The 26,685-nt window shown below is 39.0% G+C and overlaps 1 long non-coding RNA gene across 1 annotated transcript; it reads right to left on the bottom strand.

Moving 5' to 3' along the window:
- Window positions 1-16,922: 16,922 nt before the first annotated feature.
- Window positions 16,923-25,554, bottom strand: LOC133223681 (uncharacterized). Its single transcript, XR_009728652.1, has 3 exons — window positions 25,469-25,554; window positions 21,126-21,229; window positions 16,923-17,739 (listed from the first exon to the last, which is right to left on the bottom strand). It is a non-coding gene; the product is annotated as an uncharacterized LOC133223681 (long non-coding RNA).
- Window positions 25,555-26,685: the final 1,131 nt, after the last annotated feature.

The raw sequence follows: 26,685 nt of genomic DNA, 5'->3' as shown, positions 1-26,685 counted from the left end.
AAACAAATGTCATTTTTTTTTTCCTTCTTGAGCAAAAAGTAACCTGAAGAGCCATTGTAGAGTAAACTAGTTCAACAGCAGAAGGGGTAGCTGTGGGAGAGAAAGTGCTGGAAGGAAAACACAGTTATCTTTTGGGTAAATAATAAAGCATATAACATGCAAAAAAGTTTTTTCCTCAAGACCAGCAGATAAAAAGTTCTAAGCCTGGAAAGCAGAACAGCTTAAGTAAGATCCAGCTTTATGGTGTCACAGGAGGTTGGCCCCATTACATTTTTCTTGAGATAACCAACTTGTGTTTTGTCCTTAGTAGTTTTCTTTTACCCAATTCATTTTGCCATAAGGCAGCTTGAATTTCAAATACTACCTGAGAAAAACATCTGGAGGCTGTGGTCTTATTTTGCTAAGTAAATTAAAGTGAAATATTGGTGCTGTGACTGTCTGGATGCATTTTTTGCTTTTTGCTTGTTTTGAACTAACCTACCAAGATTTGTTCTTTCTTCCTTAATTTGCTTTGATTCTTAGAATTCTTTCCTTAGCTTTGTCCTTACTTAGATTTGCTTTTTATAACGATTTTGTTGGGTTTTATTAAGATAAATCATTTTATCATTCTCCTCTGATTTTGAAGGAAATTTTTGCAGGAAAAAATGCTGTACAGAGTAAAGCTGCTGTTTTGTACAATTTTCTTGATGGAAGCAGTAGTGAATCTCAGTTGGACCTAACCCTCTGAGTCACATGTGTTTAAATAGTAAGAAAAGGCTAGGTTCAGTTTCTAATGATCTCCACTGAAAAAAAATTCAAACAACTGCAACTCATAATCCATTCCAGATGCTAAACTGCACCTTCTGGGTGCTTCAGAAAGAATAACACTGGCACACAGGTAACGTTTATAAAGGCCTTAAAGAAGATAAACTCCACCCTTTGTCTGAAGGAAAGAAAGCAGAACTCCAATACCATCTTGGAAAAGCAACTGCTAGAGTTAAAAGTGTGAAGGACTGGAGATCTTGAAGAAATGGCAGCAATGATCCCCAAATGAGTACTTCAACTGATTTACTGAAGTGGTTGCAGCCACAACCATTCTTCCCTGTTTATGTTGCACTAGATGCTCGTTGCCTAGCTCCTAGTCAGCTCACTAGATCATTCAAAAAAATACTACTTGTTTTGTCTGTTATCCTGTTGCTGCTTCTTTTACTGCCTCTGAATATTGTTTCTGTTGCTGTTTCTTGACACTCTTTTGCTGTTGCTATTCCCCTTTGCTGAACCCATCTCAGCATTGGAAGCAGTTACAGGTGCATGTCTGAGCCCTAGTCCCTACCTCTTGACTATAGGTATTTTGAATGAGATTAATCTCTGATAACTTCATCTGTCTCTCACAAAGATTATGATGTCTGAGCTAATTTTGATTGGTTCCCTCCACAGTTAAAGGAGAGTAACTACTTTTAGAGCACGATTCATCTCATCCTGATAGAGATGCTTAAAGTGGGACAGGCAAATTTCACCAAATGCATGTTCCGTATAATGGGGTTCCCAAAGTGATTTTCTCAGATGAATACATTTTTCTTTTATAGTCTAAATTTAGATGAGGACTGAATCAGGAGGATATTAGAGTGAAGCATCATGTATAAATATCTTGTTCTTTTACTAACAGCAGGAGATGACGAGCAAACAGAATGAGAGTTCTTGCCTAGAGGGACTTTTTGTTAGACCCAGAATGGCCATTCCCATGTTCTGGAGGAAAGTCACCTTTTGTGCTTAATTACATTTATTGTGTATGTTCAGGAAAGTGGCTGCAGAGGTCTAAATTGAAAGATCACAGGATGAGCTGTAATTTGCACTGTTAGCACACTGCTGGGAAGGAATAAGCATTACACAAGCCCTTTACTTCATCCTTTCTGCTGACAGTAAAGTCTTTTTCTCTTCTGCTGTTTCTTATCTTTGTTTAAACTTTCATTCTGCTGTGACAGCTATGACACTGCTTGGTGTTACTTCTTCACCTCCAGCATGGGGCAGGATGTCCAATAGTCTCTTAAGTAAAAATTCAGATATTGTATTAATCCCATCTTTAAAACGTAGGATTTTTTTTTAACACAAATGGCCCATAACATATGCAATGTGTATAAAAATTAAAAAAGGAGAGAAAAACTACAGAAAGAAAGCAAATATTAGTCAAGCCATTTCCTTTTATCTTAAAACCCTCAAAATACCAACCAAACAAAAATCAGGCTGGATAAGTTGATGTTATAGAATCATAGAATACCAGGTTGGAAAGGACACCAAGGATCATTTGGTCCAAGATTTCTAGGCAAAAGGCAACATAGACTAGATGTTCCTATTAATATCAGATTAACTTCCTGAGAGTAATTACATATGTAATGATTTTAGAATTTATTTAAATAACTTTAAATCTTTTTATGATTTTTTTCTGTTTTATTCAAATTGGATTCTATTTTCATCTCATTTAAAATTCATCAATTCAGAAAAATCAAACATATTTTGTCTGCCAGTGAATAGGGTCGGGATAACAGAGAATGAGACAGCACTCACATGGAGATGAGTGATAGCAAGCTAAGTAAAAGCGCACTGGGAAAGTATCTGACACCATATGTGGTTTCTTTCTCACAGAGGAATACTATCGCAATGACAAAGGCATGATTGTATCCTGACAGTAGTTTCATCAGATATGCAGAGTGGCTGAAGTTGGAAGGCACCTCAGGAAGTTGTCTAGTTCAACTACCCTGCTCGGATTAGGGTCAGCTGGAGGTTGGCCAGGGCTATGAGTAGTTAGGTTTTGAATATCTCTGAGGGGGGAGTCTTCGAAGACTCTCTGGACAGTCTGTTTCCATATCTGAACACTCTTTACAGCCAGCTGACCACTTGTTGGCTAAAGCTGGTTGGCCAACTCACAAGCTTCCATTGTGGTAGTCTCCATTTCCCAATCCGAGAAGCAGAGGTGCTGCTGACCTCTCCCTCTGTGCAGCTGGGGTTGGAGCTTATGAAACTACAGATCTCAGGGAGGATCCAGCCACCCTTTCCCTGATCACATTGATGCTCTGCAGGCTTCTGGCCTCCTCCTGCTGTGAGAGTATCTGGGTGGTCACAGCCTCCCACAGATGACCTTTCCTGGCAGAAACAGGCACCCTGGTGTTCCTCAAAGGGTTCCCAAGAGTCCCTTGACAGTCTCAGTAAAAGTTCCCAGAAGACATATAGGACCTCAGTGTGGAGCCCAGAAACCACTGCCTGAACTGTGCTGTCTGCCAGCTGTGCTGTGGGGCTCCGTGGGACTGGAGGAAAGCAGCTGCTGTCATGCAATGTTTTTTGAGAAAAAAAGAAAAATTATGAGCATCTAGGAAAACTAACCACAAAGAGAGGAAGACAAATTGTTCTGCAGACAGTAATACACACTTCTAAAAATACTTTTATAGGTTTTATCAGTCCTTGAGATTTCTGAGAATGTTTAAGAATCTTGATATATGAGTGTGTTGTTGTATCAAAGACCTCTGAAAACTTTTCTCTTTGAAAAGCAAAGATCAGATTAAGTCACGTTGTTGCAGGAGCTGTCAATTCTCACAGTCACTGTGAGTAGCTTCTTAATGGAGTGTTGTGATAAATCTGAATTGTTTGTTCTGCCTTTATCATGTTGACTTTTATAGTATGATTTATCATGGAAAGCTTTGGTGAGAAGAGTCTTTTTGATTTATTGAAATGAAAATACAGATAATATCCAATATTTCTAAGTGAACTTTTTTAGAAATTTCACCTCGTGTGAGGTTTTGACATTTTACTTCAACTTCTGTCAAAAAGAAATGTAGAACTTAATGGTAACATGGAACAGAAACTCCAGAATTTGTCCACCTGCGACATACTTTGAGCTAGATACTGTGGTGTTTGTTTCCTCTTATGCCTATCCTATTCATTTAATGCTTCTTAGTGAATTATGTTTCAGCAGTAAAATTGGTACTGGGTGAGTAGATTTCAGTATGTGCTCTAATGAGCTTCATGTGGGAACAGAAAGTCCATTTGCAGAGTTGCTTGCATAATCTTACACTTCTGTCTACACCTTTCATACTTGCTGTGTTTGAGCATCACCACTGTATGAACATAAAGGATCAGGTTTTCCCTGCAGTCTTTTATGAAGACTGAATTGTGTTAGGAAACGGGATGAGTGTTGTCATTGAAAAACTAATAGTTTAAAGGTTTTTATATGTAATATGCTCAATATTTTCTCCTTTCTGAAGAACAGTTACTTATAGTGAACCTATTTTTTGTTTTTCACTTTTGACCTATTTTCACTTTTGACTTACTCACTTTTTTGACGTATTTTCACTATTTTCATTGTTGACTGTGAAACAATCAAAAAAATGGAACAAATGGAACTGTGTTCCAAAGACATATTGCATTATGATCTGTGAATTAATGTTAGCCAGAGGATATGGACAGAACTGATTACTCAGGCAGAGGGCTCAGTTTGGTAACTCCACTAGTCATTCTGTTTCGCAGCAAATGATTTCTGATTTGCTCTTGCAATAGATATCATCTTCTTTAAAAAGTTCTTTCTTGGAAGTTACAACCTTTTCATTTGAAGATAGTTTCCTATTTAAAGATTATAGGATTTAAAAAACCCCAACAAAACCCATACCATGAAAAGTGTTTATTTCTGCTTTAATGTGACAGGCCCATGAAAGTAGAATTAGATGTGAGTAATAAAATTTAATTATATCAGCTGATTCTGGGATCTAAATCCTGTGGTGATGGGCTAGACAAATAAATACCAGATTTTATCCGAAATTTCTTCATCTTTTCCTCATTATTGTCTCTTAAAAATGTCACTGCAATAGGCAGGTTTGGATATGAAGGCTGTTTGACCTCGTTGGATTTTCTTCTATCAAGCCCCTCATATGACTAATTTCTAGTCCAGCCTTAAAATAAACAGCCGTATCTCTGAGAAGCTGTTATTTCAAATGCACCCTTCTACCCTGTAGGAAATAATAATGTGAAAGTCTGTGGTAGGAAAGAGATAACTTAGCACTGATCAGGTTCCAAATCCTTAGGGATTTTCTTTCTATGATTTTCCTGAAGAGGTTCTTTATGGGAGGTCAATGATCTTTTCTTAAGCAAACATGATGGAAGCTTAGACTCAACAGTCTTTATGGGCCTTTCTAGGAGAAAACAAGGGAAAGATTTACATTTCAAAATTAGGGTGTCTTCCTTTCTATGTCCACCTGGTGATGCCTTACTTTTTTGACAGAGCATGTAGAAAATTTGCAATGTGGCTGCCTGAATTAACTGCTAGAACTTGCTTCTATATATCCATGCCACAGCTTCCCAATAGTAACAAGGAAAAGGGCTTTGCTTTCCAATGCAGCAGCCATCACTGGCCTTTATTTTCCTGTTTGCTGAAGGTTTCCTTTCCACTGCAACATGTTAGGTTTTCAAACAATGTGATATATCTCTACAGATATATCTATATATTCAAACTGTAATATATCTGAGCCTGCCAGCTCCAATGGAAGTCTATGAGCTTTGTATGGTCTTTCATATCGCAAATTAGCATTAAGACAACGCAAAGTGTCCATCTAAGGTTTCCTATAGCATTAGTCAGTCACTGAAGGAGTGGTGCATAACCTACCTCCCTTTCCAACCATCCAAATCTGAGGAGGAAATCATTTGGTATACCTCTTAGTTAGGGTTATAGCACCTAAGGAGAAGCTATGTGTAGGCAGACTAAGCTGACCTCACAAGTACTTTGTGTATGACATTGAACCGCTGAGTAATTGGGATGCCCGGATGACAACAGCCTTTATTTATTTAATATTCATAGTGTTCTGCCTATTTTTAGGCAGTATACCAGGAAAAGGCTGTTAATTTCTGTATTGCCAGAACTACTATTTATGTAGTTTTGATGGCATTTTTTATGCCTTATTCCTGAAATTAATTAACTTTCTCACATTTCTTGATCATATTTATGCAATAAGATAATGAGAGAAATTTATGGGAGGAATGTTGTCTTCTTTCATTTTTAAATTTTTCATATAAACTCAATGCTGATATTATGCAAAGTGAAATAAAAATGATCTTTGTTTACAGAAAAAATACTTAAAGCAATAAAAACCAATGCATACTTGAGCCTTTTTCACAAAACTTCAAGTACATTATGATTTAACACTAATTGGAGTGATTTATCCCATAAGAGCAATCCCAGGATTCCAGCATGTGCTGGAATCAGGGGCTTGATTCATCTTAACTGTATACTCGGTTATTTTCCAATTGAGATCATGAAATGTGATCCTACCCAGAATGAAAACACATTCTGGGTTCCTCCTCCCAGTATGAGACTCTTTGTAACACTCCTTTATTTGTGTGTCAAGACAGTGTGTTTCAGACATGTCTCCTCTCTGTGAATAATGTTTTACCAGACATCTCTAAAAGACAGCCACTGCGGGTCGAGGTCACTGGAATCATCTCTCCTCAGGACACACATTTTGAGCATCTGTCACTGAGAGCTTCACAGATGTTAGGTTTATTATGCATCCCTCATTTTCTACCACTATCATTTATTTCTCTGTGGCCACTGCAGAAAACATTCCATTATCGTTTCCAGCAGTAGTCAGAAAGTTAAGCCAGAGAGCTGATCACTGAAAAAGCCATTATTAGATCATCCTACAACTCAATTCATGCCCAAAGCAGAATTATTACTACATAGTTCCTCCCCACACTCATTTTATGGCTGACCCCTAAACCTTGCTCCTTGGGTCTCCTTCTTCCCTAACCCCAGGTTTTGGTGAGTGCCTGAAAACTCCTCCTGTTGTGACTGCCCTCCCTGTCCCATGAATGCCTTGGTCCCCACTCAGGAGTAACACCTGCCTACATTTGTGAATAAAGACTGAAATCCTATTTCAATTCCTCTTGCTGGTATAAGGGCTGGAAAAAAGCTGAAGGGGGCAAATTTGCACTTATCTTTGAAAACAAACGCTGGAATAAATGAGAATCCCACTGCATTTTAATAGAAGCTGAAATTTAATAAACTTATTTACCCTTTTACAAAACTGAACATTTGGAATAAACAGAATTACAGAGCAAAAAGTTACTATCTTGGGAACATAAGAGTTAGAATCCTCACAATTTTTAAAACATTTCATACCCATTCAGAGGTAGGTGCCAAAACCTCAAAATTCCTCACAGGAATACTCTGTTACTAAAAACACCAAGCAGCATCTTTGCTGCTGCCAAACCCTGCAACTTCCACTACAAAGTAAGACAGCGCAACGATCTTCAAGTGACTGCGTCTGGTAAACTGAGATCAAGAGTGACATCAGTCATGAGGCAGCTGCGCGATGGGTGATGTCTGATAATTTTTTCAAGCAATTTGATTCTTCCATTAAGAGCCAGATTTTCAAAAGAGTTCTTAGCTCAGTAGCACCATCTGCAGCTCCAAAAGCTAAGGCCAAGCTTGAAAAAGCTGCCTCCCTATGGACACCTTCTCCAAAAGCTGTGGAAAGACTCACTAGTACTATAGCCATGTGAACTGGTGAACAAAGCAATACCGACCTGGTGGAGAACTAGCTGGTAGCTTAGCTTTCTCATTGCTACCTTGCAAATATCTTATCCAGCACTGCCTTGAACCATGAATAGAAGACTATAAATTTTGCTTAATATAGTTTGGCTTCTGAAAAGGTTCTAGAAGTGGAAAAGCAATTATGTAACTCAGACCTGAAGTGCATTGACAGATTTGTGTAGGGGAAGTTTTCACAGTGCCTTTGCTATGTGCCTGTATTAAACCAAGGCTATTAATAGGGTGGAAATGTTTTGAGCAAGTCCCATGAACTTTCACATCAAACTGCGACTGAAACATATTTAAAGTCTTGAAAAAGCTCTCATGTACTTTTCTGTGACTTGTTTTGATTACCTCTGTGCTTCGTGTTTACTGGACAAAACAAGAAAGGAAAGGTTCAAAATGCCACTTGAGGAGCTGTTCTCATGGTGCTCCTGACCTACCTGGCAGTCAGAGCCATCAGAAATTGACAGAGTACTTAGCTTTGCTTTATAGAAGAAAAGGCCAAACATGTTCCTGATTTGATGTGAAAACTACAATAATTAATGCAACAAATGTAGCTCTATTTTAGTTGGTAACCACTAACGACACACTCCGAGAGATGTGTTGATTGAAAACCAGTGAATATTTTAGTCAAGTATAATGTGTATAAAAGATATTCAGGTAGAAATGTCTAAAATGTCAGGGATTTGACTTATGCGGGCAATGCACTGTTTAAGAATGCATGCATAAGTTCAGGCATTCAGCACTCTTCAACCAAATAAACAGATTATGGTAAATTATGGGAAGTTCCTCTTGTGAAAACCTGAATTTTAAAACTGAAATCTGCTTTCACAACATCTGACTTTTTTTTTATTTTGAGCTATTATCATTAAATTGTTCTGCAGTTAATAAGGTTTATGTCATATGTATAAATATGTATAAATAAAGTGCTAAATGTTTATTCAGAAGTGATCTTCATCCACAACAAATTTTTCAAACCAGCAGTTCAGCCACTACCCTAATGCTGGAGTACACTTTGCTGGGATTTGGTTCCCACATGTCATCCAGCAAGACACTAAACAGATTTCCCAAAATGGGTGAATTTTCTGAGATTCAGAGCTGTGATCCTTATATCAACTAATCAGCAGGATTCAAATAAAGTTACTCAGAAGTAGGGCTTTGCATATGAAACCAAGTTATGCTTAAAACTCTGCTTCTCTTGGTCACACACATACACATTAACATACATGAACACATTATGTTATAGAGGAGTTTTTATATCGTGTTTATTTCCATTGGTTTATTGCATGAGGAATGGTTAGTGTTGTATTTCAGACATTTCTATCTGGATATCTCTTACACTTTTTAGCCTCTTCTACTGATATACTTCATTATGAATCAGAAATAAAATTAGTAAATTACTAATTTGAGACATATGTTTGTATCACTGTGAAGAATATGCTTCTGAAAACATTCTCTGCTCCCCTATGCCAGGGGAGACTGGGACTGTCTTTATGGAGAGCCTTCTGTGAATCATTATCTTCATAAAGCAGTATCATTCACATTCCCGAACCTGACCACTAGTGTATCCTTCCTTCCTTCTCATCCACATACTTATTTTAAGGTTATGCTCATTCAGGAGTCCCATTTTATCCATATTTTTTGAGTTAATTTGTAATAATTTTTGTTTGTATTTTATCCATTAACTTGAAAAAGCTCGCATCATCCACAAACTTCTCACATCCCAGTCACTCACATTCCATCTTCTTTCCCTCATTTCCATCTTTACACCTATGCAGTCTTCTAAACGCTATTAACATAGAAAAAGCTGCCAAACAGGAAAAGAAAAAGACAGATCTGATCCTATCAGACTGCACAGAATGACTGTCTAGGAATGTTTTAGTTTTGTTACCATGATTTTGCTTCTTACTAATTTTTTCTACCTTTCAGATTCTGTAGATTTGGCTTATAATTTCTTATGTTTGTTTTTTAATTTGAGAAGAAACTTGATAAAGCCATTTCTTTGGGTTACCTCAGAGTTACCTTATTTTTTTTCCCTAGTTACAGTATTTTCTATACTAATTTAGGTAGATTTTAGAACCTGGCAAAAATCAGCACACAATTAGTGAGTATTAGACTTAAGGTTTAAAAGTTTCAGATAAATGGTTTAAATCAAAGTGATCTTCTTTAATTTTGATTTAAATCACAATGGGGAGCTGATTGCTCAGCTAAAGTAACAAGTCACAAAAATATTTATGATGATGCTTTGTAAAAGTGCAGCATTACAAGGAATCAAGGTATGTATGGTAAAACAGAATTATGAATTCTCACGTAAATGTGAAAATAACATAAAACCAAGAAAGACCTAAAAAAGGGCAGCACAGTATGTAGTTATAGCCTTGATTCAAAAGTCTTAACTTTCTGTTTTGGAGCATATTTCACAGCAGTGTGTTACATGCCTTGAAGCGTAATTGGCAGGAAACATAGTACAAGGTCATGTTATGCCTGTTCTCAAATATAATGTCCTAGAACCCCGCTCTCAGCTGTGTTATAAATACAGTGTTAGCTGTCCCTCCAAGAGGTGATAAAAACTCACAAGGAAAACTGTGGTGGTTAGTAGTGTGTGTAGCTTTGGCTATGGGCATAACCACCCTTGTGTCCACAGAGAATTCAGGTTACCGAATGCTTCCAAGAGAGTGCCACAGATCTGACTGGACAATTCATAGGCACTACTAAAATACACAGTATTTGCATTCATGGGACTGGTTGACTTCCGGATGTTTTCTTCAGGATGCTTGGAGGTTGCATTTTGCTCTAGCTTGCCTGTTAGTAAATAAGAAACAGGAAATTAGTATTGGTTTTGTTAATTAAACACACTGTCCTTAGCTCAGTACCCAAATAGCAACCCAGCTATATACAGCAACTCTCACGTTACTAAGTTTCCTGAAATAAGGCTACGTGCTGCATGAGTCTTGCCTTTGTGACAGTTTCCCTGTTTGTTGATATTAAAATCCTCTTCCCAGAAACATAACTATTGTGGAGTTCAGAATGGCACGTACTACACACAAATTCATAGTGATTTTAAAGGATGTTTAACACAGCAATGGTAGTCCATAAAAGTAATTTTCCATTTTTTAATATGTAATTACACTGCCATAAACACAAAAAAAGACATTTATTAAACAAGGCTACTACTATCCTAGTCCCAAGTCCAGGCATTTAGGATTTCAGATATAAAGCTTGATTACTGAAAACCCCTTCTTGCCTGGAAATCAATGTAAGGTCTGAATAACATAAACCCATATCAGTGAGGCATATCTTAGAATTGTAGTGTCTGCATTCTGATAGGGTGTCTGACTGACTTTCTAAGATTTTTTGAAAACACTATCAATCATGTATTTTGCCTGACAGTGCCTGTAACTGTGCATATTACTACTTACGGCTTGCCTAGATTTAGAATAAAAATTTGAGGACCCATTTTTACCTTTATAGGTCTATATAATTCCTACAGCTCTAGGATTCTGATTAATTATTTGGAACTGCTAATGCATTCTGCAGCACAAATAGTATATCAGTAATAAGGTAGCTCAGGACCATAGAATCATAGAATGGTTTGGGTTGGAAGGGACCTTAAAGATCATCCAGTTCCAACTCCCCTGCCACAGACAGGGACACCATGCATTAGACCAGGTTGCTCAAAGTACCTTCCAGCCTGGGTTGGGGAAGATGGAGCATCCACATCTTCTCTGGGCAATCTGTTCTAGTGTCTCACTACCAGACAACTTTTGGAGGCTGCCAACTCTATAAAGAGGAATCAATTAAAATACAAATAGCGCAACGAGGACATTAATCAAATGTCTACAGCCCAATAAGGTGTCTCATTTAAGTAGGATGGCCAAAATATTCCCTGCATGACATCCTTATCTCTAAACTGGAGAGACGTCAATTTGACAGATGGACCACTTGGTGGATAAAGAACTGGATGGATGGCACAAAGAGTTGGCTCAATGTTCGGGTGGAGACCTGTCCCTCAGGGATCAGTGTTGGGACCAGTCTTGTTCAACATCTTTGTCGGTGACATGGACAGTGGGATTGAGTGTGCCCTCAGCAAGTTTGCCGATGGCACCAACCTGTGTTTCGGTTGATAAGCTGGAGGGAAGGAATGCCATCCAGAGGGACCTTGACACGCTTGTGAGGTGGGCTGATGCCAACCTCATGAAGTTTAACCATGACAAGTGCAAGGTCCTACACCTGAGTCAGAGCAATCCCAGACACAGCTACAGGATGGGCAAAGAAGAGATTCAGAGCAGCCCTGTGGAGAAGGACTTGGGGGTGTTGGTCGATGAGAAAATGAACATGAGCCGGCAGTGTGCGCTTGCAGCCCAGAAAGCCAATCGTATCCTGGGCTGCATCAAAAGGAGCGTGACCAGCAGGTCGAAGGAGGTGATCCTGCCCCTCTGCTCTCGTGAGACCTCACCTGGAGTATTGTGTGCAGTTCTGGTGTCCTCAACATAAAAAGGACATGGAACTGTTGGAACAAGTCCAGAGGAGGGCCACAAGGATGGTCAGGGGACTGGAGCACCTCCTGTATGAAGACAGGCTGAGAAAGTTGGGGCTGTTCAGCCTGGGGAAGAGAAGGCTACGTGGAGACCTCATAGCAGCCTTCCAATATCTGAAGGGGGCCAATAGGGGTGCTGTGGATGGACTCTTCATCAGGGACTGTAGTGATAGGACAAGGGGTAATGGGTTCAGACTTAAACAGGGGAAGTTTAGATTGGATATAAGGAGGAAGTTCTTCATTGTGAGGGTAGTGAGGCACTGGAATGGGTTGCCCAAGGAAGTTGTGAATGCTCCATCCCTGGTGATGTTCAAGGCCAGGTTGGACAGAGCCTTGGGTGACATGGTTTGGTGTGAGGTGTCCCTGCCCATGGCAAGGAGGCTGGACCTTGATGATCTTAAGGTCCTTTCCAACCTTAACTATTCTATGATTCTATGAAATACCCCGGAGTTAGAAGCAGCCCCATATTGGTAGGGAGATGAAAGCTCAAATGCCAGATTTCTAATATTGTTTTGTCATTTGACTTGTTCAGAATTTAGAAAGACAAAATTAGAGCAGTTTTATAAGTGTATCAGAGTCTCCCAGGTGTCCAACCATCCGTCCCTGAAGAATCATTGCACTAGGCAATAGGTGGGATAAAACCCATTCTGTACTATTTACTTCTACCAAGAGGTCCCAGATCATAGTGACAGACACAACACCTCATTATGCTCTGGTTAGTATATTCAAGATCATGTTATGCATTCTTTCACTGCCTGGGGAAGAAGAAACATTCTCTTGATTACTCTGTCATCTTGTTCTCATGTATAAAACCAGTGCAAGGGCCTAATATGCATTAATTATACTATATCTATGCTCCAAATTATTTGCCGACACACACAGTATGCAAGGTCATTAACTTCTAGTAGGACAGAAGAAAACACATAACCTGTATCAAGTTGAAATACACAACATTTCCAAGGAACAGAAAGAAATATATAATGCTTCGATTCCTTGGGAAAAATACTAGAAAAGACCACTGGGGAACAAAACGCTTTTGTCAATGCAGAGTCAGGTATCACTGTTTTGTCAGTCCTTCTAGTACATTTACTATTTTGATGTCGTAGGCACATTCTTAGTACATAGGTCATGTGAACATGACTTACAAAGATGTATTTTTAGCCTAAGTGAATACATATTTTGTGAGAGGAAGAGTTTCCTTCACAAAAAGAGTTTACAAATGATGTGAGACTTAATTTTTTCCCACAGACTGTTACGCATATGTTGCAGACATCAAGAGTAGCAAAAGCTTTTAATCTGGTTAGCTAGGACAGCTGCATGAGTTAAAATACAACTCCAAATTCATTGGTAGGTGTCTCTGCTACCAGATGTTCAAATTCTTTGCCCTGATACTGAGAACTGTGTAAATTAAAGAATAATCTGGGATTAGATTATGCTCTATACTTTATTGCATGATAGATTGCAGCAATTCTCTTAAGAAAATGCCCAACCATTGGGGAACTAATTATAGCTCAATATATGCTGCATTTCCTCTGAAAACCTTTTGTCATTCGCTAGAAAATGATTAGGTTAAGGCTGGCTAAGCGATATTTCTGTTGCTTCATGCATTCCACATGAACCTGAAATTCAGCCTGAGGTTCCCCTGGTCACTGCTATATGTATATGAGCATTTTGACTCACAAAAACCCCAGGGTCAGGTCCACAGCTATGAGAGCGCTTATATAAACTTCATGCAATACACTACTATTTCTTCTCCTTTGTCTCATGAAGGAAATACAAATCCCCCCATGTCACAGAGAAAATATAAATCAGAATTTATTTCAGTGCCACTTTCTGGTTTTTACTTTCCTGCTGTGTCTTGGGTTTTTTTCCTAAATGTCATTAAGACCTTCTCCAGAAGTGGGCAAAGGTTTTTAAGTGGAAGAAAAGCAACAGGGATGTCTGGCCATGCTCCAATTTTCTCCTAATGTAGTCATGGTGCTCTGGGTTCCCATCAGTGAGTTTACCAATATTTAATGCGAGAAATCCTGAAAATAAGCCAGTCTCCAAATAGGCTGTTAAAAAAGCCTAAAACACTAGGCATATCTACACAGAAATGATAGGTTAGTCCTGACTTACCATGCTGGGCAGCAGTACTTTAAGCACACTGAAGCACTTGAAAGCTGACCTAATTGGGAAATTGGGCTATGAGCCTAGCACTGAATTTGCTGCTCAGGTGTGAGATCTGCAGACATGCAAGGCAAAAATTCTTTTCAGCTGTAGCAGACTGCTGAGGGGACTAGGAGTGTCAGGACACATGCATTGACTTTCACTCAAAAAGGCAAGTATGGAAAACCTGCTTAAACTCCGTAATGTTCTTCTGAATAGGAACAGCTTCTGGATTAGCTGAAGGGGGAAAATTCTGAGTGCACTGACAGAGAAGGAGGAATTCAGCACCTTTGGGAGAAATACTGCTCTGGGATTACACAGGCTTCTGAGACGTCATATACTGTCTGCTGTTCTTCTAATGAGGATCAGGCACATAACTGGATGGCCTTTATGTATGTCTACTGTACTCCACATGACCATTCTGAAAATCCCTTCCTATTCTAAAGTCTTACTGGTAGATAGAAGGGAATGAATGTGACAGCAGAGAGCATGATCATAAGACTAATAGGGTGTGTATGCTCCAAAGAGCCAGAGATGCATCTTCTATGGAGAAACAGTGCAACATTCAGAGACTTACCAGTTGCATCTTGCAAATACAAACTCGGATGAAAGGCCAGAGGTTGTTTCCAGGAATAGAGAATTCTAGGCAGACTTGTTCCACACGTACCTTATTATTTATTATAATTACTGTTTGCAAAGAATGGATAAGGAACAAAGTTTCCATTCCTAAACACTTGCAGCATCTTTTTAGGTGTGAAATAGCAGTGAGAAAGAATCTGGTGAAGAATGGAAAATGAGGCATGAGGGCAGTAGGATTACATCCCTGTGTAGCACATGCATTTTCAGGCAGGTTGGGGGATTTAATGAGATTTTTATTGCTTCTCTAATAGTGGCCAAGAATTAAAACTTTCAGTGAAATAATTGAGGAAGAGTCAGTGGGAGAAGCAAGTTTCATGTTGCATAGAGGGAAGGGGATTTTTGGCAGGAGCAGAAAAACTTCATTAATATTAGCACAATGTAGCAGGAGTTGGATATAATAATAAGATCCATAATAATTTGGAGGGAGGAGTCATGTGAAATATTAAAGTTAAGGACAGATAATTTAAACCAGAAACAGCTATTTACACAAAACATAGTAATAGAACTCAAAATCTGAGATAAGTCCAATGGGTTATTGTGTAAAGAAACTGACTGACTTACTGAAGTGATTGCTTTAAACTAGGACTGAGTAGAGCTGGCTACAGAGAACATCTTTAGAATAGCAGACTGAATTCATCAGGATTACATTTTTTAGCAACCCTAGCTGTCAGACAAGTCCTTTAGAGTCTACATTGTTGATCAGACTCACACAGAACAACAGAAGGATGTAAAATTTCGGTTACATATTAAGAACAAGATAAATCTGCTGTCACAGTAATCTCTTGCCTCTGATTTGATACAGCAGGGTCTCACATTAGTGACCTCCACAGGTATGTCAGAGACTTTGTGCTGAAAGGACAAATCTAGGTTTAATGACTTAAATCTTGGCAAATACTGATCATTCATTAAACATTGAGTCTGCCGTATTAGACAGACCTGTTTTACCTAGCCTTTCTTCACATCTCACAAATAATAGAGGGTTAGAAAAGGATATAAACCCTTATCTACTTCAGAGCACAATGAAAATTTACACTGGGGAAGGGAGTTACAGTAGTAATGAGGAAAAGATAAAGGCTAAAATGAAATTTAAATGAAAAGTTAAATGTTTCAAAATAACCAGTGACTTTCTAGTAATGGAAATTACAAGGTCATCATGAGTCCCTGGAAAGAAATTGATCAGTCAGTTGGCATCCTATGGTTTGCATCCCATCAAATTTGAGTCATCTGATCCTATTTCCCTCCTTCCTCTGATGGACAACTCTGGCATCAGTTCTTACAAATAGACACCTAATACTGCAAAAATTATAAGGAATCAAGGGTGCATTGAGTCCAGTGTTATATGGGCTAGGACCCATCAACATTACATTAGATTACCCATATTTCATATGGTGTTTAAATTGTTTAAATATAATGCAATATGAAATGGTAATGTTAAATAAATTCACAAGTGATCAAAACAGTGTATCCTTTTTGGAGCGGAATAATATTCTTATGACACAAAACTAAGAACAAGTAAAACCAACTTGGAAATACTGTAATTCTGTAAATGCAATTCTACTTTTCTCTAATATCACGTGAACTAAATTTTAAATTACTATGAAGAAGAACTTTCTACAGATCAAATTACCTTTTCAGTATTAAGTTTGTGAGAGTAAGCAATACCTTAGGCCCCACTGAGTGATTCAATTTCTTCACAAACAAACAGGTTTGCAGGTGAAAAATACTAAGATGGTAAGATATAGCTGATTTGATTTTATATTATAATCAAGTGGCTACTCCTTCCCCTCTAAGTATAAAATGCTTTATGGAAAGGATTTTTTTATGAGTTCCAGTGAAGGAAGAGTGTGACTTGACATATCACTCAAAGAAGGTAAACTGCTCTCTAGTGTGTGAGCAATACACTGCTCAGCAGAGAGAACTAAATAGTGTCTCTAAATGATTTTCTTTATAATCACTGTTCTCTATATATTCCTTTTAATCAACACTGAGGCAAAGAGATTTTTATCTTCCTTGGCAAAGAACTTTTAGTTTTGGCATTGCAGGGGGAGATTATATGTGGGATCTTGAATCTTCTCTCTTTTTCAGGTGGGTTATTGAAGTTCATGCGTACAAAATGGAAATATTTCTTTATTTGGGTTTACCATTTCCCTTCATATTTTCTGTAGTGTGGATAAAATAGAGAACATTTAGAGCTCTGGATTGCTGTTTTCTGGAAATATTTGTTTCATCATAAATATGTGAGTGCTTTCACTGTAGGTTCTCTCCTTCCCAGACTGATTAGGGAAATAGTCTAAACCCTGGAGAACTTCCAGTTTTAGATGCATTGTTTTATCCATGAGTTATAGCCTTCAGTGAGGTCACCCTAGCTGGGAAGTCATATGAAAGAAATTATTATTTTATATTTATCCTACTGCTTGTAGCCTTTCCTTCAAAATTCAATGCTTTTCACTCTTGAAGATGAGATAATATGCTTGCTGTCAACCTTTGGCTTGACCTTGTCAATCATAACTTTTGAACATACAAGCCAGTTAAACCCTGAAGTTTGTAGTCTTGACCTATGCATTTTTAAATTATCAGTCTGGACATCTATCTTTATCTTTGTTCTCTTTCAGTGAGTCATTTGCAGAGGCATGAAATCTTTCCCATGATGTTGTGGAGCTAGAAAGAATACACTTGCCCTCCCATTCTTGCTTCTCCCCAGCAACATTTCTGTGGATCTGTGTGCCGTGGTGAAGATGGTAGCTCTTTTATTACTGGAGGAGATGGCTTGATTCTTCCTCTAATGGACACATGGTTAAGCCACTCAGTACAAAGACACATTCCATAGATTCTGGCTTCTTAATGTAGGGTATGTCCACCATAATTTCTGCATATAAAAGACATCAGGCATTAACATGTCAGCACTTTCAGTTTAACATTAGATGCAGTCAGTCAACCTAAACTAAGGTGAGACCAATCTCCATAATGAATTTTACTTCAGTGGGGGACAGCAAATGAATCAACTCCTTCTTCTCTTTACTTTGTTCTCTGTAGATGTTAATTTAAATTTTGTCAGTGGCAAATGTTCTGTTTTTAATATATTGACATAGTGCCCTACTTTTTTTCTCCTTGCTTCTCTGTAGGTATGTACATTTCCTGATTTCCTCTGCATTTGAGAAACTGCTAGGACATGAAGTAAATTGTTTCTTCCATTGAGGAACTAATCCATTTATAGGAATCCCAGGGGAGCAATGGACCCTGAATTAACAAGCTCAGGCCATAACAGTATTATTTTCTAGACTTATTTTCCTTAGGGTGTAGTTGTCTGATATTTTTTTCCAATAGAAAAGTGTTAAAGAAAACCTATGCCTCCCCCACAACTGCTGCTTTTTTCTGTGCTGTACCACAGCTAATCATGCTCCTCAGCTTTGCTTATATAGCAGACTGCTGTGCCAAAAAAATAAAACTAGCGGCAGATAAACAGTTTTGTTTCTTTGCTTATTATTTATTTGCTCTTTTTATCTCCTTGATTTTCACTTTGTTTCCAGGAAATACCCTCTTATCAGCCTCCACACAACCTTCTAGAGATATATCGTAGATACCAAGACCTTTATGATCATCTCTTGACTAAAGTATCTCCCATGTAACTTTGTAGAACTCTAGATTGCCTGTCATATCATTGTCAGCAAAAGTGTACTAGCAAGCTTGAAGCCTGTATTAGTAAGATTGCAGCCAGCAGTTCTAGTGATCTTTCTCTTTTATTCTGCATCTGTGAGAAACATTTGGAGCTATGTGTCCAGTTTTGGGCATCTTTATTCTGCATCTGTGAGAAACATTTGGAGCTATGTGCCCAGTTTTGGGCATCTTTATTCTGCATCTGTGAGAAACATTTGGAGCTATGTGTCCAGTTTTGGGCATCTTTATTCTGCATCTGTGAGAAACATTTGGAGCTATGTGTCCAGTTTTGGGCTCCCCATGACATGATAGACATGAACATACAGTTCCAACTCAAAGAAAGATAACCAAGATGGTTAGGGAGCTGAAGCACAAGATATAAGAGGAGAGGCTGAGTGATCTGGGTTTGTTCAGCCTGGAAAAGCTAAAGATGTCATTGCTGTTTTTAGCTGAATGGAATATACAGAGAAGGTGGAGCACCACTTTTGGAGGTGTACAGTGGCAGGATAGAAGGCAATGGACACAAGTTGGAACACAGAAAATGCCAATTACATATTAGGATTCTCTTTTTTACCATGAGAGTAGTCAAGTAGTGGAAGAGTCCCAGAGAGGCTGTGGGATCTCCACCCCTGGAGTTTTTCAAGATTAGTTGGACACAACCTTGAGCAACCTGACCTGATTGGAGCTGCCTTCAGCAGGGATTTGTGCTAGATCAACTCTGGAGGTCTCTGCCAATCTAAATTATTCTATGATTCTATTGAAAAACAATAAAAAAATATATTTCCCTAAATAAAAAGTTGTCTGAAAACCAGTTTAAAGGGTGAGATCTGTTCCACCTAAACAGAGTTTTCTGAACCTGAGGGGTCTAGTCTAAGCCACCTGGCCAGGCTCCTCCATAGTCCCTGATGATAAAAAGGTGTTTCGGTGGGGAGATTAATCTCATCCTAATTTAGGAATTTAAAACACATAAGATACATTTTGGAAGTGCTTGTCTCCACTACAATTGCAGAACCAACAACTCTTGCTTAACTTAAAGTTCATTTCATGGCTCAGAAGGATGCCACTCAACAATGAGAGTGCATTAGGACTGTCAGATGTGTAAAGCAGTTATTTATGCTTGGGTTTACAATTTTTGCAGAATATAAGAAAAGTGTTTTCAATAACATGAGGCTTTTTATTTGCACTGCCATAGCTCACCTACTGCCTTATGTGTCCTGTGTCTGATGGTATTTGAGGTGACTTATGCTCTCATGGCCATAAGAGGACACAAAAATTTGAGGGATTTTCAGAAATCCCTAAATATTACCTTGTATTTATGTAGCTTCAGTGATTCAAATTATATGAATCACGAGCTCCAGTATCACCCATATGGCCTTAAAACCTTCGCATAACATAGCATGTGTCCACACAATAATAACAGATCACACAATTTTTGAACCCTAGCATCAGAACAGACATTCCATGGAGCTACTTAGACATTATTTTTAATTATTATTACCTGTACTATAAAACAATTGAGTAAAATTTTTGTCTACTCTTGAAAACCCAGGCTTGAAAATAGAACACTGATTGGTATAATGGTGTGCAAAGTGAAGTCACCAAGCATAGTGCAAAAAACAAGAAGGAAATGTCCAGACTATATGGCTGACATCTGGGGAAAATACTCAACATTACTTCTGCAAAGCGGGTCAGAGCCCTGACTTGCCAAAATAAGTGATTTTCAGCTTGTGTTATCCAAGGCAGCATTTGTGGCTTAGATGCAAAAAAAAAAAAAAAAATAAAGGAAATTCCAGCTTATTGTGAATACTGCCAATCATTTACCCAATCAAACTATTAGTGTTCCAGAATAACTGATGTTAGCCAGCTGCTGTTCTCCAGCTAATTGCTGTGTTAATGTACAGGCGACCATGCAGCCTGTGGTGCTGTAGAGCAGGGAAGGAGTGGAAAACTACAAAGCTTTCCAGGCAGCTGTTCTCAGCCATCGCTAGCATATTCACCCTCATTGCGAGTGGCAGGCAGAGTCCATCTGCGTGTTACCTACTAAAAGATCATTTAAACATCTACAAACACTTTTTCCTTTTTAGTGTCAATTGCCAATTTATGAAAGGCTGGATGAGCACCTGTGAAATGGGGAATCAGGCCCCTTTTTACAGAGCAAATAGTTGGTTGCAAGAGGCCTTCTGGGCTCCCTTCTGCTGTTCCTCTTGCCTTGCAGTGCCTGCCCGCAGCACCAGCACCAGTGTTTGTATGCCTGCTCTGTCAGTCAGACCAGGGACAAATCTACTCCGTTTTGTGTTTAGTTTTTATCTGATATGTTTTTCAAGGTTCTTTTTAAAGCCTGTCCCAGGCACAGGGTGGGAAGGAGCAGACAGGAGGGAAAGGGGCAAGGGGCAATTAGATTATTATCTCTGTCAAACATACTGTGGGCTTAATTCACAGCCTGTTCATGGAATGAACAACTCTGAAAAGTTTAATGTAGGAAACAGGGAAAATGAAGTTACCTGAATTACACCAGTCCGCACGTATCTCATTACGCAGGTAGGTTGTTAACTCTAGGGGTCCAGTGAGTTTTGAAACACCAGGTTAGGAAAGCCTTACCTGACTAAGGCATAAAGACTCAGTTTTTACAGTTATTTATTCACCTTCCTCTGAAAAACATCACTTCCTTCCAGGCTACTCAGTATTGTATTATGATTTGCAGCCTAAAGAGGTGACATTAATAAACACAAGAGAATTTCAGAAAAGTTGGAACAAGAAACAGAAAGAGACCATTTCTATGAATTATGCCTAATTCACAAGAAAATGATTCGTTTTAGTTACATTCTTCCCATTTGGGAATATGGTTGACTTCAGAATTAATTTACAAACAAAAATACAGAGTTGGTAAATGTACTTATTTTTGCTGCTACAAAGAGCAACCAGAATATGGAATAGCTCCTTTTTTATGTAATTTGTCATTTGACTTCCCTTTGAAAGCATGCAAAGGAATATTGAGGCCCTTGAATTACTAATATTTCAGAAAGAATCTATACAGCCTCAAAAATTGGGGTTATTTACTACTTAAGACACTGAGCTCAAAAGAAGCTTGCTTGTGTTGAGCATTTGGCCATTCAGCTTTTCAGACAGCTAAAAATCCACTGTATGTATATGGAAACTAGAGAGAGAGAGAGCACACTAAGAAAATTAAAAGATATTTATTAAAAAATAATTCTTATATAGAATGAATTTTCTTATTTGGAAGGAGATAAATATATCATAGAGGCTTTCTTGTTAAAGAAACAGTGCAACATATACACACAAGGTAAGAGGTTTTTTTTCTTCTGGGGGACATTTGGAAACATGGGTGTTAAGGGACAGGCTAAACAATTTATGAGTTCTTCGGCTATGTGGACCTTTTGCACCTTTACAGATAAATAGTGTTCCTAGCATTTCATATGATCAGTTAGGACATTGTAATTTTGGGAAGATGGAAGATCCATATTTAAATATTGTCTTTTCTAAGCCATCTCTGTGTGATGCTATGTGTTTTTACTCTGATACAGCTTTCATTACTCACTGGCTATTTCTCACTTGATGCATTCTTATACGTTCCATTAACATTAACGAAAATTCCATGTTCTTGTCAGATGGAGTCTTAATCTTGAAGACTGGAAATAATAGCTTTAATATTTCCTACAAAGATTTCTGGAGACAAGACAGGTTTAGTTCTAATAGCTATTTCTTCCTTCCCTCCTCACTATGTCCAGGTATTTGCCTCTAAGTATAAATTGCTATTTTCAGAGGTACTGTATCTTTACTCAGAGGATAAATGCATTACATTCAAATATCAGTTTGAAAGATTTAGGCAGATTATAAAATATGAAACAATTTATAGGGTGCTTTGGGAAGTCTTAAAAATGCAGTTTAGATTAGAGATCCAGTGTAAATCTATAAGCACAGACAGAAATTTCTCTGGAGTTAGAAGGGTTGACCTATGCAGCATGCCAGGACAAGCCCAGGTCTTGTGAGTCTGCTGGCTCCTCATTTACTGATACCTGTAACTCATTTTGACTTTATAGTCCTTTAGGCACAGAAGTTCAAGAACCATTAAGGATCTGCATTGCATTTATTTATCATTTACCTATATATTATTTATGATCCCAGGCTTAGCTACATATACAGGAAATAATTTAGTTTGAATCTACTGTAGGAAGTGTGTATTGAAAAACTTTTTCACATCAGCAGGTGTCAAATATGTTTTTTCATTCCTGTGGGTAGGAACTTGGCTATCAAAAACACAAACAATTTGAGACATAGATGTCTAAATCAAAGCTGTGTGCATTTCTCCTAGACAGCAACCCAACCTTTCAAGTACTGCCTAGTCCTGTAGGCACTTACCTGCTTATCCTGGAAATCCTCTGGGTATCTTGCTTTAGTTCTTCAAACCTTTTCCAAGCTTGCTTTAGGAGCATGAACATGTATTTCCAGGCTATATTTTCACCATAATTCAGGTTTAGGCAGACAGACACCTACTCGTGGAAGAAGAGGTACTACATGTGGATTTGAACTAAACATTAGTGAATAAAGCACTCACTATCACTTTAAACTTTCCCCAGTCTACTCTCCCAATTCTGAGAAAATGCTCTCATGACAGCTATGGGATGTTGCTGTGGGCCTTCCCACAGATGTGGGTATGCTTCCTACAGCTCCTCATGGAGCTCAGCTTGGGAGCCAGGGACGTAAGTCTTGGGGCCAAATAAAGAACTAACACAGGGAGCCTGATTCTACCATGAGTGTAGGCACTCTTGAGTGGTAATACTGTGAGTCTGGATTTAGTTCCCAAAGGCATTTTTTTTTCTGTAATCTACACTGCCTTTCTCTATTTGAAGCAGGGCAGATGCTGCACTAGAATAATTTTCTCGTGAAAACCACCTGCATGCTCAGCCGCACAGTCTGAGGGTTTGAACAACAAAATGGGATTCTACTGAAAAGCCGCTTTTGGCTTCTGAAATTCTTCATCAAGCTCAGGCTTCATTTTTAAGCATGCTTGTGATTGCGGTAGTTCTTGAAAGACTGGCTGAGCAAAGCACAAGGTAACTATGATCTCTTTTATTGGAAGGGGAGAAAAATTATTTTTGAGTAATCACAGAATCACAGAATCACAGAATTCCAAGTGTTGGAAGGGACCTCAAGAGATCATCTAGTCCAACCCCCCTGCAAGAGCAGGGTAACCTAGAGTACGTCACACAGGAACTTGTCCAGGCGGGCCTTGAATATCTCCAATGTGGGAGACTCCACAACCCCCCTGGGCAACCTGTTCCAGTGCTCTGTCACTCTCACAGTAAAGAAGTTCTTCCTGATGTTAACGTGGAACCTTCTATGCTACAGTTTACACCCATTGCCCCTTGTCCTATCACTGGATATCACTGAAAAAAGCCTAGCTCCACCCTCCTGACACACCTGTTACACATTTGTAAACACTGATGAGGTCACCCCTCAGTCTCCTCCAAGCTGAAGAGACCCAGCTCCTTCAGCCTCTCCTCATAAGGGAGATGCTCCACTCCCTTAATCATCTTTGTGGCTCTGTGCTGGACTCTTTCAAGCAGTTCCCTGTCCTTCTTGAACTGAGGGGCCCAGAACTGGATGCAATATTCCAGATGCGGCCTAACCAAGGCAGAATAGAGGGGGAGGAGAACCTCTCTTGACCTACTAACCACACCCTTTCTAATGCACCACAGGATGCCATTTGCCTTCTTGGCCACAAGGGCACATTGCTGGCTCATAGTCATCCTCCTGTCCACCAGGTCCCCCAGGTCCCTTTCCCCTTCGCTACTTTCCAGCAGGTCAGTCCCCAACCTGTACTGGTACATGGGGTTGTTCTTCCCCAGATGCAAGACTCTACACTTGCCCTTGTTGAATTTCACCAATGGAACAAAGAAAGAAATCCCCAAAGCATCAGAAGAGCTAAAAGTAACACACCTCCAGGAATGCAGATCTGAAGGTTTGGAAATCCTTAGGCTAACAAGGATCTAAAATACAAGGCTTCCTTTTCTCTATTGAATGCATTGGCAATAAGACTGTTATAAATCCCATGAATGTATTTTAAAAAGAAAGCAGCAATGACTAGACTTTGTGAGGACCTGAACCAGGTTCAGAGTGTGCTGAAGTGGAATGAAAGCTCGGGATCCTTTAAGTGAATGGCACCAGAAAACTTTGTGCTTTCAGGATCAGCGAGGCACTTAGCAAAGGCATTTATGGCCTTTGGATACAGAAGTACACCCAAATGCACTTCCAGAGTGCTACAGCCCTTTATTCTCTTTACCCCACAGTCTGGGTTCTCCTATTACTGAAACCTGCTTTAGACAGTACTCTGAAGACAGGAGTCCAAAGTACTTCAGTCTACAACTATGCCCATGCTGATCTATTACTACCTGCCCTCTGCACACTCCACAGCCATGGCACATTAACCCTGGCTTGGAAGACTTTCAGCTTTCTGTAAGACTACAGCAGAGCAGTTTAAAGCAACGAGACCTGTTCAGAAGCTATATGATGCATTTGGGGAAGCAGTTCCAAGCAGCCACAGGGTGGCTATTATCTTCCACCATTCAAGCTATTAAGTAAGAAACCACCAGACACAGAACGCAACGACTGGTAATGCTGGGGAGGGAAATTAAGTACCTGTAGCAGCAATTTAAAGAAAAGCAGCTCAACAAAGATTGAAAGAGAATTAAAAGCAGCAGGTCTTACACGCGGCCCAATTTTACGTCAAAGATTTGGTACTTGCTGCTGAGATTTGTGGATTTGAAGGCTAAACTCTGTGAGAAAAATGCCCATCACACCATCACATTGACTGAAGGTAATATTTCACACCTCTGAAATTAAATATGTGTCAAGCCTCAACCCCTGCAGCCATGAGGCAGTGCTGAAGATGTTTCAGTGTGAACTGAAAGACTGGCACCTACCTTTCTCTGAAATGCACTGAAGAAATTGCAGGGTCTGTCCTGTACTTTGTATTTGTGTGGACACTAGAACAAAATATATAGATTAGCTTTCATCTGCATGGTTCACTGCATGCTGTTTCATCCTCTTTAATGGTTACAGATAAATAGGATTTACATCGTACCTCAGCTTTGGCCTGTACTGAAATCTGACGAATCTTTACCACTGATACAAATGCAGTGCAAAATCAGGCAAATGCCAGTTATAAAACCTCTACAAATTTCACTGGGAAAATACCTAAACCAAATAGGGGTGTCATTGAAAAATGAGATCCTCCAGACATAAAAAACCCATTTCACAAATATAAAAACCACAAATATTCTGTAAATGATATATTGTGAGCCTGAGGACCTATGCAGGAGTATGTAACATAGAAGCTTCTTACTAATTTATTGAAATCTCTTTGTTAAGATGGATTTTCTTTACAATCTCTGGGGTGGATCAGTACCAGGTTGTTTTTGGATTATACTTTTCCTTTGTGTCAAATTTGGTGTTTACAGTTTCCTCACTTTTTGCTGTACAGAACTGGATTGAGTTCACTGGTTGATTCTTACTCGCACCAACCATCTGAAACTAATATGGTTCTACAGAAAATATCAGGAGCTATGACTTCTTTTTGGACTGCTACTCATTCGTCATCTTCTTTTCCAAGTGTATGGTTGCTTTTAAATGAGGGGATGGACACTGTTCAGTCACTGCCATAGGATGCTAATGAAACTAAAAGCCCATTAGGGTTTAAATAGCATTTTAGCTAAGTGTGAGGGTGATGAGGGGCTGGGGCTTCCTGAGGTGGAAGGGCAGGGCCGGGCCTGCAGCCAGGGCTGGTCCTGCTGCCCCAGCCACCCTGGGGGAGAAATGGCTTTTCTCATATTTATTTATTTATTTATGTATTTCACTTCACAGCCATTATTTTTGCTCTCATAAGTAAAAGAGGTTACGTGAAGAATTCCTGAATCAGTTCATAAATTTCAAGTATTTCAGTCTAAATGTCTGTGTTATTTCATTTTAGAGATAGTGGGAAATTTGTGATCCTGAGATCAGATGACGTGAATTTGACCTTCAGCTGCAGACAGTTTAGTTTGCCTTCTCATTCTTTTCCATGTTTGTCCTTCTGTTAGCCACGATCAATAAACAAAGCCTCAGGCTAACACAAGGTTGCCAGCAAGATAAAAGATGACAA

Source organism: Neopsephotus bourkii, unplaced genomic scaffold (genome assembly GCF_033783945.1).
Source record: "Neopsephotus bourkii isolate Nb327-2 ecotype Australia unplaced genomic scaffold, CSIRO-AGI_Nbou_v1 NB_1638, whole genome shotgun sequence".
Lineage (NCBI taxonomy): Eukaryota > Metazoa > Chordata > Aves > Psittaciformes > Psittacidae > Neopsephotus > Neopsephotus bourkii.
Note: the sequence above shows the minus strand (reverse complement) of the source record. Positions and strands in the feature narration are given on the sequence as shown.